The sequence below is a fragment of the Cupressus sempervirens genome, chromosome 4 (assembly GCF_028749045.1).
Source record: "Cupressus sempervirens isolate cs-2001-9-10 chromosome 4, ASM2874904v1, whole genome shotgun sequence".
NCBI classification, from domain to species: Eukaryota; Viridiplantae; Streptophyta; class Pinopsida; order Cupressales; family Cupressaceae; genus Cupressus; species Cupressus sempervirens.
In genome coordinates this window covers 74668133-74686819 of record NC_143121.1, presented here as the reverse complement: position 1 = coordinate 74686819, position 18687 = coordinate 74668133, and the positions used below count along the sequence as shown (strand labels likewise).

Here is an 18687-nt window from a genome sequence, read left to right as displayed (position 1 = left end):
TATAGTAGAATATTCTCCCTGAGACTAAGTTGTTTAGTGTAGAAACCATGTTACTTAGTCATGATCGAATGCATTGAAGGAAATGAAGCACAAAAATAGGCAAGAAAAACATAACTATCATAACCAATTGCAACATTGATAAACTTTGTCACAGATTTATCAAAAGTGTTTCTTGCCCTCCACTAATAGCATAACTAAATAAAAATCCCTTTTAGGAAAGTCATTTCTTTTGAATATGTAATTAAAAAGCACAATTTTGAGGATTCAGAGACGGATTAACAACATAATGTAGAAGGAAAAGAATTATTAGATATAATAAGACAATTATAGCAACTACAATAGAAAAGTTGAAAATGATAACAAAATGATGTGTCAAAAGAAAAATCTTATGAGAAACTTTCTTTGGTGGCTTTGGAAACACCTGCCTCACATTTTCAAAAGAAGGATATCAACCAAAATGTTCTTCCTAAGATTAGGTCTCCATAGGAGTTACACCTTGATAAGTATCGTCTTGTGTAGCACCTTGTTCACCTTCAATTGGAGTTACATAAGTTGGAATTTCATCTTTCTTATCCTCTAGCAAATCAATGATGTTGTGAACTATTTTATGATCAAGAATAGTGAATGCCTCTCCAAGTCCCACAATAGCAACATTATTGTTAGCACCATTTATTTTTCCTTCTTGCAAGAATTCCTTGACTAACATTATACCATGTCAAAGAAGTTCATCGCTTGAGCAGTTTGGGAATGTCTTGAATCTTCTTTTCGAGTAAGTTTTGCTTGCTTGGAAATGAGCACCAATGGCATATGCTTGATATTCAAAATAATTTCCAAAAGGGTAGTTCTAGTAAAGATGAGGTCTTGTTTCATCTAATCTAGCAACCAGTAAACCCACACCATATGGCTACTTCCAAGATCGCTGAGTGCATAACTGCTAAGAAATGTAACATAATCAGATCTTGTTTTTGTTAAATATAGAAAATTGCCAATACATATTATAATCCAAAAATAGTACACATATCATATGGACACATAAAATGAATGGAGTACTTGATGTTCTAAATAAAAGCCTTCTTAAATTTGTTGAAATATTTGAAACGTGAACGGTTGTCCCCAAAGCCCTACATCCACTTGTTGGAAATATAACATAGCCTAGGTTACTGAGAGGGGAGGGGTGAATCAGGAACCAATAAAACTCAATATTAATTCACCAATAAATCCTTCATATGTATTTTAACCTAATCTGCCAATTAATCATTCATATGTGTTTTAACCAGCGGCTGATCTCTAATCTGTAAGTTTGGTTTGCTAGTTGAGATTCCTTTGGAGTGTAATGATCACCTTGTTGTGAGATATAAATCTTTGCTTCTTCTTATATTGTTTTTATCCTTCTTACTTTGCACTTCTCCTCTTAATGCTTCCCATATATATTTTTCTCTTTCAATGTGATATAACACATTACATATAGACCAGTTCAAATTAAAATTCATCAAAGTCAGCTACAATTCAAGTTTCACCAAAATACACAAAGTCAGCCCAACTACTAGAACTTGGGTTCTGAAGACAAACTTGGTGAGGTTCTAATACTTGGCATCCATTTTCAACACTTGGCATCATCATGCTCTCAATAGAAGTATAAGCTTAGTTCATACAAATCACTTCCAAGTAGTTTGAACTTGGTCAACATTGGTGACTCAATGAACATTGTGAAACTTAGCATATAAATAGAATCACTTGGTTAACATTGCATAGCTCAGTCAACACTATCACTGTGAGCTTGGTATAAACTAAATTACTTGGTTAACACATCCTAGCTTGGACATTACTAGATTTACATCACTAATGGTGTGAACTTGATAAACACTGGAGAATTTGGTTTGCACTGTGCAACTCAGTAAACACTATGAAGCTTGATTTACACTTATAATCATCAACTCGGTAGTAACTACTCGGTACAAATTGAATACTATTTCTAGAACTTCGTAGCGACTGTAGAACTTAGTAGAACTTGAATTACTTGGTTAACATTGTAAACTGCAAGATAAGCTCAGTTGTTGCTAACCATTTAATTAAGTGTTGGTCATTAATAAAGAAATTTTACTATAATATAAAAAATCTACCCCTTTGGCATTAGTGAGAAAAACACTTATCAATCAAAAACTAAATTCTCAAAATTTTAAGTTCAAAACAATCTTTAGTCTCCATCCTATGTGTTTAACTCGATAACATACTTTGGTTTTGAGATTTTTCAAAATTGCTTTTGTTAAAAATGTCTTTTGATTATGTGTACATGTATATGTATAATATTATGATGCTCCCCATACATATATATACATTTTACTTTACTATATATCTGATGTCTTCATATTACATCTTCTCTTTTCATCTTCTCCCCCTTTATTGCATCTTATCATTTTCTCCCCCTTTTTGACATTAATGCCAAAGGTGTATGCTATATGGTAATGCCAAAATCTGACAAGAAGTCAGAGTGTACTATTAAAATTAGTTACATTATCTTGTCCAAATTTTCTTGTAACACTTTGCTTGCATGTAATGCAATATTTACTTCTACTGATAACTCCATCATGTGATCAACTATGGAGAAGTTATTGTCATGGATGAGTGTTTTGGCATGTGCAATGTGTTTCTACAATGCATCCATGTTCAAAATAATCATGCTTTGCATGTCTACAAGTGTGACCCTAATCCTAGCTTCTTCCCTTAATAATTTTGCCTACATATTAGTCAAAAATTTGATCTTTGAATAATGAGCTAAACTATAGCTTGGGTCAAGTGACGACTGGTGTGCACTTGCCTTCAAATCTTCATCTAGCTTAGATAGTTTATCTTTGATTTACTTAGTCAAGATAGATGTATCACATAACTTTCTAAACAACAAAGTAACATTGTTGGCAGAGGTTTCTAATGAGCTAAGAATAGTAGACAAGTCTACTTGATATATTTCAATTTGCTATGCAACAAGCTCCAATAATTTATTTTCAAATTTCTTCTCTGCTCTTTGCAAGAACTTTACTTTCCCATTGAGATCTCCATTCAATTTCTAAACAACTTCTTCTAACTAAACCAAAATAGGTTGAGTACTATCAACCCCAGTATTGAGTGCATCTACAAGTATGTTCTTCTAGCACTTAGTTTTTGCTATTTTACTCCTCTATAGGCCTTTGTTGCTTAGCTTTCTTCTGCAATAGTTCACCTACTATGTGGATTTGATTAGGATTCAAAGTAGAGATATCCCAATTTGAAATAACTATATCCTCATCAAGATCAATGTCTTCTTCTTTACCTTTGTCCTTCCTTGAAACTTTGGTACTCGATTGAGGCTTGCTCTCAACTATCTTTGTACTAACTATTTGTACACTTAGAATTGTAATAATAATAGAAATAGAAGGACTAGAAAAAAAAGTAGATATTTCACTGATACTAGAAATACCTAATCATTGTGTAACCAAATCTGATGAAGGAGGAAGCACTAGTTGCTTAGTAGATGAAGTGCTAATCACTTTAGTCAATGTAGTACTTAGTTGAATAGGTGCAAAGATTGGTTGGGTGCTTGGAATTGTAGTGGTTGCCACAACCAACTCAGATGAAGCTTTCTATGAGCTTGATGGATTTAAAGATTTTCTTGAAGAGCGAGGAAATGAGGCCATAGTTTCCTCAATACTTTGAATCTCAAGGAGATTCTCCTTAGTAGCTTCCAGTTCTTGCTCCTCATCATCCAGATTAACATCATCTATTTCTATATCTTCCTCATCATTAATGTCATTTTCATCTTTTTCATCTTCATTGTCATCTTTATCACTAACATGAACAACAAAATCACTCTTTTGATGAAGATTGTAAATATTCTTCTATATAGTTGTATTTTTCTCCACTACATGTTCAATGTCATTAACCAATATCATGCAAGTGTTGAATATTAGAGTAATTTTTTCTTCGTTCCTCTTCATAGAATCTTTTACTTCTTTATCATTAAGACTCAACATGAGCTACCTCAAAGTCTATTCAAATATATCTTTTCCAGTCTTGTTAGCATGCCCCCATCTTTTTTTGATTCTTTCCATCAATTCATTGGGAATTTTTTGCACAAGTTGATCAAGTAAATATTTTCATTTACCTAACTTGAACATAATCATGTCTTCAACTTTTTTCCTCTCTTCTACATTCCTTGTCTCATATCTGAGAGATTTAAAGTTTTCCATGCCAACTCTTGCATCAATCTCCTTTAATTTCTCCTAAAATGTAGCTGGAGGCCTTTCAAAAATAACATCCTCTACTTCTTCTTCACCTAATTTTAACTTATTTCTTGATTTGGATGCTCTTCTAGTGAATACTATAGTATATGACTTGGTAGGTGTGATTATGATAACCTTACCTTTCTTCTTGATTGGTTCTTCTTCTTCTAATTTAGTTTCTTCTGCCTCATCTTCTGCATCATCTTCTTCAACATCATCTCTTTTTCCTTCTGTCAATAGGAGAGTAGAATTTGCTTGCCTCAATTTTGTTATCCTCTTCTTTCCTTTGCTAATTACTTGAGGAAGCTTTATTTCAATTTCTATTATGGCTTTGGCTTCATCATAAGTAACGAAATATGTAGCCTTGGGATCCACAAGTTCATTCAATAGTGCCTCAATGATGTCCTTGGTGCCATCAATGTTAACCTCATAGCTTAGAGGCTTAACCCACACCACTCTAGGTTTGACTACTTGAATGAATACCTTATCATTGTCTACCATGAAACAACATCATTGTTGCAATCTTCTACAATTTTCTTAGGAATTTTGAATCTATTATTCATCTTTTCCTTGAATGAATCAAAATAATTGTCCATGATATTGACAAAGTCCTCACCCATCTCTGCTATATACTCATTAATATGGTATAATATTGGTACATCTTTTCTCCATATGATTGAGCATTTTGAAGGGAAAAAAAATTGCACAAAGAAGAATAAATAAGTTAAAATTGAATCAAACTTACACAGGTTATTCTTCAAAGTCCTGATGCTCTCCATGTTTTTGTTGAATCAATTTAGCATATGCTCGGCAAGGTCAAAGGACATGTTGTTCTTCACCACCTTGAGAACCAGATCAACTGCCTCATGTGACATGTTTTTGAGACAATTGGAGCTATAGATCTTATGTGCTATCACATGGATTCCAAATTTTAACTCCATGTCAATTATACACTTGATCTTCATGCCTCTTCCATCCCATTCAACGAGAGTTTTTCTCTCCAGTTCTAGTTGACTTAGGGTTTTGGTAATCTTTTCCTTGTTCAACATTAGGAGCCCTATGATTTGATGAATCATTTTCTTCAGTATTGGAATACGTTGCTCCAACCATAGTTTTCTATTGTGTACATAGCTAAGGATAAACCTTATCCATTTTATCTGGAAGTCTTGGGGCATATGTGGAATGTGGGTTAAACCCTTGGTCTCTAAGTGTTGATGCTCAAGTTTCAACACACCATTCACACAACTTTTCCAGAACCTCATTCATTTCTAGGGTTCGAATGTCTTGAATTGAACAATAGAAATATGAGCTAATATCATTAATTAGTAGTACCTTTGGTGGAATCTGTGATTGAGCTCAAGTTAGATCAAGAATTTCCACATTTTTGGAATTAACTTGAAATCTAGTGCCTTCCAGTCAACTACTTGAATGAACATCTCAAATACATTCTTGTTTTTGTTGTTGGAGGATGCAATTCTTAGTAGGGTTTATGAAAACATGAAAAATATTCAGCAACAAATCACACAGATTGCTTGGAAGTATAGGAATTTCTCTCAACAAATAGATCTTTTAAAATTCATGGTGATAATGAATTAAATTCATTCCCTTTTAACAAATTTCACTTTTCAATCACCATAAATGCTTGGTATGATCGCTTACTTAATGAAAGACTGTCTACCACTTGAGTCAATCTTAGTGCTCGATAGAGTCAATCATGACTCAGTGTCTACATAGTGATTAGTTACTCTTGACCTTGCTCAGTAGGATCTTACAACCCAACCTAGCTTAGTAAGCTCTATAATTTCCTTAGACACTCAATGATCCCTTTGCATCTTGAATGTTGATAAGGATCTTTCCTTCTAGTATGGTAACCTTGGGACATAATTAGATCACATCTTACAAGGACTTCACTGAGAGGCTCAAAGAGAGATTTGATACTAGGGATCCTGAATTATAGTTTAAGGAGTTGGCACAACTCGAGCAATGGGGATCAGTTTAGATGTATATCAGTGAGTTTTAGAGGTTAGTTATGTTGGTCATAGATATTTTAGAGAGGAGGTTGTTAGTGTTGTTTATGGATGGACTCTCAAAACCCTTGCGAGGATGGGTCAAGGGGCATGACCCAGCTACATTACAGGAGGCCACTAAAAGGGCTTGTGACTTAGCACCTTCTTCATTAAGAAGTAGATTTCAGCACAGGGATTCTTATATAAAAAAGGACAAGGAGAAGGACAAAAGAACTTTTCATAAGGATGCTCAGCCAAAAAGAGATAAGTTGCATAATGACAGCTTGAATGATTTAAGGAAGAAGAAGTTATGTTTTCATTGTAGAGAGCCTTGGGATTTATCTTGTAAGTGTCCTCTCAAGGCTAAGGTAAATAAAATGTAGTATTTCTCAACAAAAGAGTCACAGTCAAAGAGGGAGGATCAACACTTTGATTTAGATGAGGATAGCACTACAGGGGAGAGTAGGATTCCTAAGGATGAGAAGTCATTAGCATGATTAATGGGGGCTCAGAAGGTAGTCACATTTAAGGTCAGAGGTACTATCCAAGGGAAAAAAGTGATCACACTCATTAACACTGGGGCTACACATAATTTTATAGATGCACAATTGGTAGCCAAGAGAGGTCTACAGACTAAGGAGCACAATGGATTTAGAGTTATGGTAGCTAATGGTGAAAAACTATTATGCACTCAAAAGATATATAATCTTCACATCAGGTTTGGAGATGGCTATGAGTTGGAAGATGAGTTCTATGTGGTAGACAAGGGAGACTATGATGTCATCCTCGGCATGGTATGGATGGCCTCACTAGTAGAGTTCACACTTAACCTAGCAAAATTGGAGATGAAGTTTCAACATGATGGAAGAACTATTGTACTTAGAGGACTTTCAAATGGGATTTGTAGAGTAGTTTCCCTGAGAAAAATGTAGAGACTTTTTTGGCATAATAACATAGAGTGGGCAGAAATTTTTTTCACTATGCCAACTTCACAAGAGCCACAAGAGAAGAGTCATCCACCATATATCTAGGAAATACTTGACAGGCACACTAAGGTATTTGGTGAGATTTTGCATGGGGTTCCTCTTGACAGGGGAATAGAGCATGTTATTGAGCTTGAGGAGGGACCCAAACTAGTCATGATTACTCCCTATCATCATCCTAAGAAACATAAGGATAAGATAGAGAAGGAAATTATGGAGTTGTTGGAAATTGGGCATATCAAGCCTAGTAAGAGGCCCTTTTCTTCAATAGTAGTGTTGATAAAGAAGAAGGATGGGAGGATGTGCATGCACATCAATTATAGGGCATTAAACAAAAAGACCATTAAGAATAGATATCCCATCCCACAAATAGACGAGTTGATTGATGAGTTACATGGTGCATGATTTTTTACAAAGATTGTTCTATGGTCAGGGTATCATCATATTAAGATGAGGGAGGAGGACATTGAGAAGATAGCTTGTCAGTATCACTATGGCCACTTTGAGTTTTTGGTTATGCCATTTGGGCTAACCAATGGCCCTGCTACATTCCTGAGTTGCATGAATCAGGTATTTAGGGAGCAGCTTAGGAGATTTGTCTTGATTTTCTTTGATGACATTTTAGTCTTTAGAAAGACTTGGCAGGAGCATTCACAACATCTTGAGATGGTGCTATCCACTTTGGAGAAAGAGTCACTATATGCCAAGGAATCTAAGTGCGAGTTTGGGATGACTAAGCTACTATACCTTGGGCATATCATCAGTGCAGATGGAGTTTGGGTAGATCCTAAAAAGATTAGAGCTATTATTGATTGGTCTACTCCCACAAATCTTACACAACTTGAGGTATTCCTTGGTCTCTGCAAATTTTATAGAAGATTTGTTAAAAGATTTTCACAGATCACTACACCCTTGACAAACCTTACAAGCAAAGGGGCCTTAACATGGATAGAGGTAGCTTAGAGAAGCTTCGATCATTTCAAGAAGGTGATATCATCATGTCTAGTACTAGCTCTACTAGATTTCACAAAGATATTTGAGCTTCATTCTAATGCATCAGGAGATGAGATTGGGGCAGTCTTGATGCAAGAGAAGCATCCCATTGTTTTTGAGAGTAGGAATCTTTGTGGAGCAGAGGAGCTATTCCATCTATTATCGGGAGATGTTGGCTATAATGTATGTATTGGCTAAGTTTCAGTCCTACCTAGTTTGGAGAAAGTTTTTTATCAAAACGGATCACAATAGCATAAAATACTTCATGAGCTAATGTGATCTGAATGATAGACAACAGAAGTGGATTACAAAGTCACAGGCCTATGACTTTGACATTGAGTTTGTCAAAGGTAAGAAGAATGTGGTGGCAGATGCTTTATCTAGGAGACCTCATATTTGTGCTCTAGCTAAGATTACAGGAGATTGGAGAAATAAGATCACAGAAGAGTATGCAAGGGACACTTGGGCTTCTAAAGTAATTATAGGTACCATACATGATGATTGTTATGTGGTGATGGATGGATTGACAAAGTTTTAGGGTAGGATATATTTGATTCCTTCATCACAGTTTAGGGAGGTAATACTAAAGGTATTTCATGATGTACCTACAGCTAGACATCCAGGGATCTTCAAGACCTATAGGAAGATCTGTGAGTAGTTCACATGGAAAGGGCTCAAGGATGACATTCAAAAGCATGTCAGGGAGTGTGAAATTTTCCAACAGAATAAGGGAGAGCACACATATCCTGAAGGGTTGTTATAGCCTTTTCCCATTCTGGATAGGAAATGGGAAAGTATTTCTATGGACTTCATCACCGAGTTACCACAAGTACAAGGGAAAGATTGCATCTATGTGATAGTTGATCAACTGAAAAAGTTTTCTCACTTCTTTGCTATTCCATCCACTTAAATAGTAGCATAGGTGGCCGATTTTTTCTTCAGAGAGATATTCAAGTTACATGGGCTACCTAGTTTCATTTTCAATGATCGAGACAATAAATTCATGAGTACTTTTTGACAGGAACTGTTTAGGTTGTGTGGTACAGATCTTACACCTAGCACTAGTTATCATCCACAGATAGATGGGCAAACAAAAATTGTAAATAAATGGGTGGAAGGATATCTAAGGAACTATGTGATTGCATAATAGACAGTTTGGCTCAAACGGCTACATATGGGAGAGTACTGCTATAACACCACTTATCATATGTCTATCAAGATGACTCTATTCATGGCACTATACAGTTATGAAGCACCTAGTTTCATGGATTTAGTTTTGGGGGATAATAGAGTGCCCAAAGCAAAACACTTCTTGTAGGATAGTCAGGGTATTTTGAGGGTGCTTAAGGAGAATATACAGCAAGCCCAAAATCAACAAAAATTGTATGCAGACTAGCACCAGATAGAGCATATTTTTGAGGTTGGGGATATGGTTTATGTGAGGCTGCAACCATACAAATAGTCATCACTCAAAAAAAGTAGAGTAGAGAAGTTGAAGCCTCAATTTTATGGCCCCTACAGACTGATTCGCAAGGTGGGGAAGGTTGCTTACGAGATTGAACTTTCAGAGGGTAGTCAGGTACATAATGTGTTTCATGTGTCAAGGCTTAAGAAAACCATTGGCCAGAGAGTTGTTTCTTGAGTAGAATTACCACCATTAGATGAGAAGGGAAAGCTTGTATTAATTCCTAAGGCTATTCTAGATACTAGGGAAAGGACTCTGCAAAGCAGGTTGATTAAAGAATATTTAGTCAAATGGAGATATCTACCAAAGGAAGATGCTACTTGGGAGAGTGAGCAGGTGCTACAACAAATAGGAATGAGATTACTTAAGGACAAGCAATTTCAAGGAGGGCGAACTGCAATGACCCCATTTTAGCCTTCACATTCTCAAAATTCTAAGTGGAGTATAAGAGGAAATCAAAATTAATTTCTTATAAAGTCATTAAATAAATTAAAATTAAAAATTAAAAGGTGACTTTATATTTAATTAATTTAATTAATTATTGTATTACAAGGGAGAAGCTTCTAGAGTGTGTATTAATTATTGGAAAGGTGGAAGCCACTAGTAATTTAATTTTCTAGAAGCACAATTAATTATTGTATTACAAGGGAGGATTTTCTAGAGAGTGCATTAATTATTGGAAGGGGCAAGCTTCTAGCACTTGCAATTAATTAATGTTTTAGTTCCTTCTACAAGGGTGAAGGAAAAGGATAAATACAGGTGAGAGTCTCATTATTGAGCATTAAGTTTTTGTGAATGGCATTTAATAAGAGCTTGGATGTGGGAGTCACATATATTTATTAGCAATAGAGGATCTTCATCCTCTATTGTAACATTCTAGACATCATTCTCTTGGGGTTTTTTCTTTGGAATACATAGTTTTGTACTTGATTTTATCATTTTGAGAACTAATATAATTTCAGCATCGGTTCAATCTTCAGTTTGCATAAAAAATCTATTTCAGCAATTGGTTCAGTTTTAGGGCATTTCTAGGGTGCCCATTACTCCATTCAAGAGTATGTTCTGACTAGAATATGATTGGATAGATTGGGAATTCCAATGGGCTTCCCTTTTTTTTCTATGGTTATTTCATGAATCATCCAATCATTTATTCTTGCATTGCCTATTTGCATAGCAACATTGTACTAGTTATTTCACAAATTTAGGATGGTGTTATTCCATCTCTTCTTCATTACTTCTCCAATTCAAAGATAGCTTTTTTTTATTTTGATCATCCACACTAGCATGTTTCTGGGATATTTTTTCTTCTCTTCTTATCTATAATATTTGGTTGGAAATATATATTAGGATTTTTAGGAAAGAATTTAAATATTCTTCTCAAATTCTAGATCATATAGAGAAAAATATTTATTAATCAACCCTCTTGGTTTGGAACTATTGTGGGATGCACTTGTTTTCCTCATTTGGGGATTCTTTTTCCTCTTGGTTCTTTCTTCTTTGGGCTTTCCTTTGGTTGCCTATGTTATGAGGTGAAGGCTTCCTCTATTTGGTGGTGGGATCCAATTGATTGTGGCGGTCATTTTAGGGCTTCTGATGCATGTGTGATGAAGATGTCCTATGTTTTCTTCTTTCACTTTCTCATTTCCTATTGAAGTTGAGGACCCTATTGAGGTGGGGGAAAATCTTATGGAGGTAGTTGGTTACTAGGGGAAATCGATGGTCAATGGGTTCAATAGGTACTCACCTTTCTATTATTTGTGAGTATATATTTCTTATCGTTAGAGATATGGTTGTAGAGAGAATATGTGAAATGCACAAAAAAGGGATGACTCCATAACTAAATTCTTTGATGCAAAATGTAGAGAGATGTATATGTACTATGTTTTCCAAGGCCAAACATATAGTCTTCTTTGTTCCTATAATTTTTCTTAGAGCTCTGACAAGTGTGGATGGCTTTAGTTTGTTCCCTTGTTGTTATGGTGATTTCCTATTTTAGTTTTTCTTCCCCTTGTGATGGAGTGACTCCTGGTAGTTTTCGAGGGCATACTTTAGTCCTTTTTTGTTGTTTTTGGTTTAAGTATGCAACTATTGTGGGGACTTGTCCCAATTAACATTAAAAGAGTTGACCATGGTTGGTAGGTTAGTTTCTTGTTGATCTTTGTCTTTGATAGAGGGGGATCTAATTGTTGCATCTTTCATTACTAGGCATTGGTAATTCTATTATTGGTGTCTATTGTTTTGATTGTACTTCAGGTCAGCAACCATTAATTGCTACTTCTATTAATAAAAATTGACCTTTATAAGACTATGAGTAATAAGTGGAGCTTCTCTTGTTTGGACAAAACTCTATTGAATTTTTGACAGTTATTGTACAAGTTTCTAGTTCTAGGATATATTCTTTTGTTCAATCTATAAATGCACATGTTGTATTGGAATAGAAAATCTTTCTAACAATATATTTCGGTTAAATTTTGATGGAGCCTGACAGAGGAATCTAGGGGATTCTGGAGTTGAAATTGTCATTGGTAAAATCCAAGGCTCTAATGTCAAGCTTGCATGTACCCACATTGGTAGTAGCACTAATAACTTTGTGGAATTCATGGCTTTAAAGTATGGTTTAGAATTGGCCTATTCATTAAATATTAAGAAGCTCAAGATTTTAGGTGACTCTATTATAATATTTCAAGTTGTCACTTCTGGTAATTCATGTAATTGGTTATTATAGTATGTTTCAAGGACTTTATTAATATTTTTCTTCAAATTCTTTTCTATAATGAAATCCAAAATTGATATATGGTGAATAATAGTACAATGGATAAAATGGCTGTCTTTTCCCTTGATAAAGAACAATCATACTTAAAATTTGATAGTGACCCTACATTTTTGGCATGATTTTAGACATTGCATGATTGTTAATTCTAACCCCTGACTTTGGCTCTTTATTTCAGTTTTTTCTCATTGTCATGTTTGACCTTAATGACTTGTTTGTTTCAATTATTTTTTATTGATCTAGACACAATTGATTTCATTCTAGTTCACGTTGATTTTATTAGGAGAAGATGAAATATTTTTTGTGGCACTTGGTTTTTACTTTGTACACTTTTTGATGTGGACTTGGAAACCTAATCATGTAAAATCTTTGATTCAATAGTAGGCATTATATTTTTTATTTTATGTTCTTCACTTTCTTTTTTACTTATGAGATGGCATATTTCATTTTGATGAGATTTGACCTTTATATGCAAAAGGATGTTTGATTACTGATTTGGTATGTCATTAGTTGGGAATGTGATCATATACTTGTTTATATGTTCTTTATTTTGTCATTGGAAATTTTGGGGTAATGATAATGACTTTTTGAGATTTTCATATCAATTCTTTATTATCTATGTAGGTTCAGCTAATTTTTATATATTGGATGGATTTTCTTCTTATTTGTTATATCACTTATTATTTGTGAGTGATCTAGTGAACAAAATGTAGGTTAATAGAGTTATTTTTCTGTTACTTCCATAAAAACTTAGGATTATCTCTTTTATTGTCTTTGAAGTCTTTAATCTACTCCTGTCTCGACTTCGAATGAATGAATTGGATGAATATCCCTTTGGATGAGGTAGATTGTTCAAATATCTCTTTGGAGAAATAACTCTATCCTTTTATAGAGAATCTTTTAAATTTTGGTGTCTAGTATAGTTGTTACTATTGTAATTCATCCTTTGGATGTAATCTTGATTGTCTCCTCATTTTGTAACTATTAAGACATTTTTATTTATATTTCTTATGAATAAGACAACGTGTTTTTTATTTCAAAAAAAATAAAATAAAAACTTTATATTTCTGATGACTTGTCAAATTTTGAGATATGCAACTTCTCTCAACTTAAGTCTTTCAAATATATAAATAAAAAATTCAATATTTTTTCTATTAGAATTTTTAATCAATATATTGTTACTTTTATTTTAAAACTAATTTGTACAAATCAAAACATCATTTTTGTCAAGATGAAAAATTTGCAAGTCCTTCAAAGTAAATTAATTGTTTATAACATTTCCCATAACTTTAAATAACCAAATCTATAGCTTCTCTCATTTTGAAATTTATTTATGAAATCAAGAAATTATTTTTATGAACATAAGAATAAATAATAGATTTTTCAATAAATTTTTTAAAATAATATATTATCTATTTTATAACTTCTTTCACTTAAATTTTTTAATATAAAAATCTACAAATTATTCTTATTAATTTCTAATCAAACATGTCATCTTTATTTTGAAGTCTCTCAATATATTTTACAAAGAAAAAAAAAATTTGATGTATTCATTAATAGAAAGTAAATTGATGGTAGATTTATTAAAGATATTCTTAAAAATAATAGTAACTTTCTTACAATTTTCTAATGTGAAAAGACAAATTTCACAAGAATAATTAAATGCTAATTATAATTGTAGAGAATTAATATTAGATTAAATAGATTGAAAGAAAAAATAGATGAACTATTAAAAGATTATATGTTATAATAATCTTAACCATAAATATTTCACTAAAATCAAAGGGGGAAAATCTTAAATGAAAAGATCACATATATATAATAATCAAAATCAGGTTCTAAAAAGTTATCATTGTATTTGTAAAAAATAATTGTATTATTATTATATATATCTATATAATAATAATAATAATAATAATAATAATAGTTTGTAAATATATTTTCTATCAATGTGATATAATTTGTTAATCTATCTCTAAAATAGTGTGGGAAATAATGAATTATGAGAGAAAAAAGAGTCATATAAGACAAAATCAAAAATTTAAAATTATTTCAATTAAAAAATAGTTGTTGGTGATAGTGAACCCTATTTAAATAGTTTTAAAAATATATAATAGTAATTTGAGTTTACTAAAAATCATTTAAAAAACTAATTTTCATTTTAAATGTATTAAAAAAAATTATGATATTGGGTGAACGAATTAGAGGAAATGAAAAGAGGGTCTAGAAACAGAAACAACTCAAATGCAAATAGATTGTTATATATTTGCCATGTGCTCTTCATTTTTAAAATTTATGCTCTCTCTAATAATTAACTAGTTGAGGAGACAAACAATTTGATTATGTTAATGTTTTAGGATTTTCTTTCTTAAAGAATTTAATCTTATATTAATATTAAATCAAAAAGAATTATAGAGAATTTAGATATATATTAAACCAAAAATCAATTAGTCCTACTTCCATCTAAAATTGTACACTTAAAAAGAAAACCCTAAAACATTAACAGAATCAAATAGTTTGTCTCCTCAATAGTTAATTACAGTGTAAATTTTAAAGTATTGCGCTTATAATCAATTCTCACTAATCTTCTAAGATTTTGTAGTTATGGGAGAAACTAATTTCATAAGTAAACAACTAGCATGTTGATCCAATGTTTTAGGAAGGCTAGATAAGTCAATTAATAGAACCTTTTAATACAAATAAATCAATTAAAAACTATTTGTAAATGAAAAGAATTGAGGAAGTACAAGGGAAGATGTGTTCAATACAGATGATGTCATACAAAAAATTTCAGACTAAGTCATCACATATCTTTTCTATATTAAATTTAGTTATTTAAAACTTTAAAAATAATTTGAACATACTCATAAAAGGGCGCATCAATGAAATCAAATGCCCTGTATTTTAAAACTATTCTAGTCAATTATTATCCAAACAATTGCCATCTTGATCCACTACCTACGGTAGGCTCAAAAAAAAAAAAATCTAATATAGTGGAAATAGATTTTTTTTAAATTAATTTTTAAAATGATAAAAGTAATCAGAAGGTATGGACGAGGACACAGTCCATATAGATGACTTTGTATTAAATCATTTGGTGCATCAAAGAAACCAACGCATTGTTTTTTAAAATTGTTTCTGTCAATTGAAAAGTCTACATCATGTAATGTTTCTTGTTTTCATTCTTCGCTTTAGCATTATATTTGACATTGCTCATTCAATTTTATATATATATATATATATATATATATATATATATATATATATATATATATATATATATATATATATATATATATATATATATATATATATATATATATATATATATATATATATATATATATATATATATATATATTTAAAACTATTCTAGTCATGGCTCAATACATTAAATAAGAAATGTTTTTTTTTTTTAAAACTATAAAAGCAATCAAAAAGCGTTGGCTATTTGGCCAAATATTTACGTCGGCCTCATAGCAGTACTGAACATTTGGCACTTCTGGACACAAAATATGGTTAAAGAATTATTTTCTTTCGATTTTTTTTTACTTTACTTTCTTTATATACTTAGTTTTCTTATAGTTGGCCAATAGTTTATTTAAATGCAAATATGAGAATAGTAAATTCTTACATATTTAAAAAATTTATATTTAGTCTAAATTTAAAGAACTAGATTTTCATATGAGATGTATTATCTAATTTATATTATTTTTAAAAATAAATAAAAGAAATTACAAAAGATATATATATAAAATAACATAAAATAATAAATATTTTAGTAATATTAATTAAAAATTAATAGCATCATATTATTATCTGATTAATTATCTTTTATAATTAAACATATAAATTATTAATTATAATATTTAATTTTAGTAAATTAACAAATCAAGTATTCTAACAAATTTAATTTAGGATTTAATAATCTAAACCTAAACAAATAAATGCATTTAATTTTTTAAGGTTTATAAATTGTACATATTAACATTTTTTTATAAAGCGAAATATATAGAAAATATTATGTAAGTTTCTTTATTTTTAAAAATACACAAAGAATTTAACTTGTGAATGTATGTAAATAAAGTTTTGTAAATAAATAATTTTATTGAAAAACTTATTTAAATATTTTTTAATTTATCCACTATACAAATATTACTATTATCTATTATTTGAGCTTTGAAACATGTAATATTTAATGTTATAGTTTTTAATTTAAATAACTTGTGAATGTATGTAATTAAAGTTTTGTAAATAAATTTTTTTATTGAAAAATTAATTTAAATATTTTTTATTTATCTACTATACAAATATTACTATTATCTACTATTTTAGCTTTGAAACATGTAATATTTAGTATTATAGTTTTTAATTTAAATTTAGAATTACTAAAATCAATTAAAGCTATAATAATGTGTATGGTTTTATATTTTTAATACTTTTTAATTTAATATTGAAGATTAAATTTTATTCATTAAACAACTTTCTAGAACATTTATTTATTTAAGTATATTTTTATTGTAAGATTATTATAAGAAAATTACAATGATAAGTTTGAAATCTTTTAAATAGATTATAATTTTATTTTAAAATAAAAAATAATATCAAATAAATACATTGAGTTGGTCAACTCTTTCTTCCGTTAATTTTATTAAACATAGATTTATATTATTTATTTTCTTCTATTTCAATCATTTAAATATTCGACTTGTTGTTTCATTTGCATTAACTAAATTAATTGATTTATTCTAATATTTTCAAAATTCACATTTACTAATTTTAAAAACAAGATTTTTTATCATAAACAAATAATAAATATAACAATTAGTTCTTTAAAAATATTGTTGTTAAATCAAGTTAGGTTGAACGAGTTGAAAAATGCGCTGCTAGGGTTTTCTTGCTACATGCGAACTTTCAGTTTGTTTTGCGTACGACCCTTCGCCTGCACTCCCCTTCTATCGGCACCACTTGTCATACCGCATTTACTGCGGGAGCTTTAGGTTAGGATATAATGGCTCCAACCAGCGATGAACCAGATGTTTTTTGTCTTCTTGCTGCTGCTTCGGACTGCCATGGCGCTGCCATCGAACAAATGCCCGTGCAAGTTTTTCTTGAAGGTTTTTCATGAGGTAACCCTAATATTATCCTTTCTTTGCAAGAATTTGATGCTGCATGTGACTGGTTAGAGCATCATACCTTGATAGGGTATTTTGTTGGTAGGACTCCTCCTGAAGCTATGCTCAAAGAATGGGTCAACAAATGTTGGACTCCTCATGGAGTCCGCCTTGATGTTGTGCAAAACTTTACCAAAGGTTTCTTTTTATTTCGCTTTGCTAATCCGTCGCAAGTAGAAGCGGTCTTTAACAATGGCCCTTGGTCTGTGCGTTCCTCTTTGCTTATTTTTTAGAAATGGTCCTGAGACTTCACTGTCTCAGATGATAAAAAGCTTAGGGTTCATGTATGTGTCGAATTCCCAGGTCTACCCTTTCCCTACTGGCCTTTCATTGAGTGTATTGCCCAAGCCCTTGGCAAAGTTGTCACCAAGGAGCCTGAGAATTTTTTTAATGCTCGCCCTCAGCGGCATGTTTGCATTGAAGTTGATCTTTCCAAAGATCTCAAAGATTTTGTGGAAATCCAGATTGGAACTCAAACCTTCTCATAGAAGGTGCTTTACTTGAACCTACCTAACACCTATTATAGGTGCCAGTCTGTAGAACAAAAGATCAGGGATTGCCCTTTGGCTATGCCTAGGGTCAAACCCTAGCCTAAAGTGGCGCCTGCCAAATAGGCCTAAGGAAAAAAAGAAGAATGGGTTACTGTTGGGAGCAAGGGAAACCCTACCTTGAATCCCTTGGCCCCTAAGCCATCCTATGCGACAGTTACCATGATTCCTTCTACTTCCACAAAAGTGTCAACGCGTGCTAGCGTGGAGATGCCAGTAGTTTCCATTACACTTGTTCCGAGGATTTTGCAGGTTTCAAACCCTACTAGTTCGCAGGGGATCAAGGTGGCCACCAGGGCCTCCCTGTTGGCTAGGGCTCATACTCCTCTTGCAATTTCTTCCATAGTACCATCAGAAACAAGGCATTCTCACAGTCCTCCTGGACGTGTGGAGATATCAGGGGTAAAATGGTAGCCTGTAAGTCCAAAGGATTTCCCATCTGACTTCCACCCAGTTTCTACCTTTTTGCAGAATAGCTACTCCTCTTTGGAGGAC

At 32.0% G+C, this 18687-nt stretch overlaps 1 pseudogene; it reads right to left on the bottom strand.

The window, feature by feature from the left end:
- Nucleotides 1–472: 472 nt before the first annotated feature.
- Nucleotides 473–17445, bottom strand: LOC149560009 (proteasome subunit alpha type-1-A pseudogene; annotated as a pseudogene).
- Between the last annotated feature and the right edge of the window lie 1242 nt (nt 17446–18687).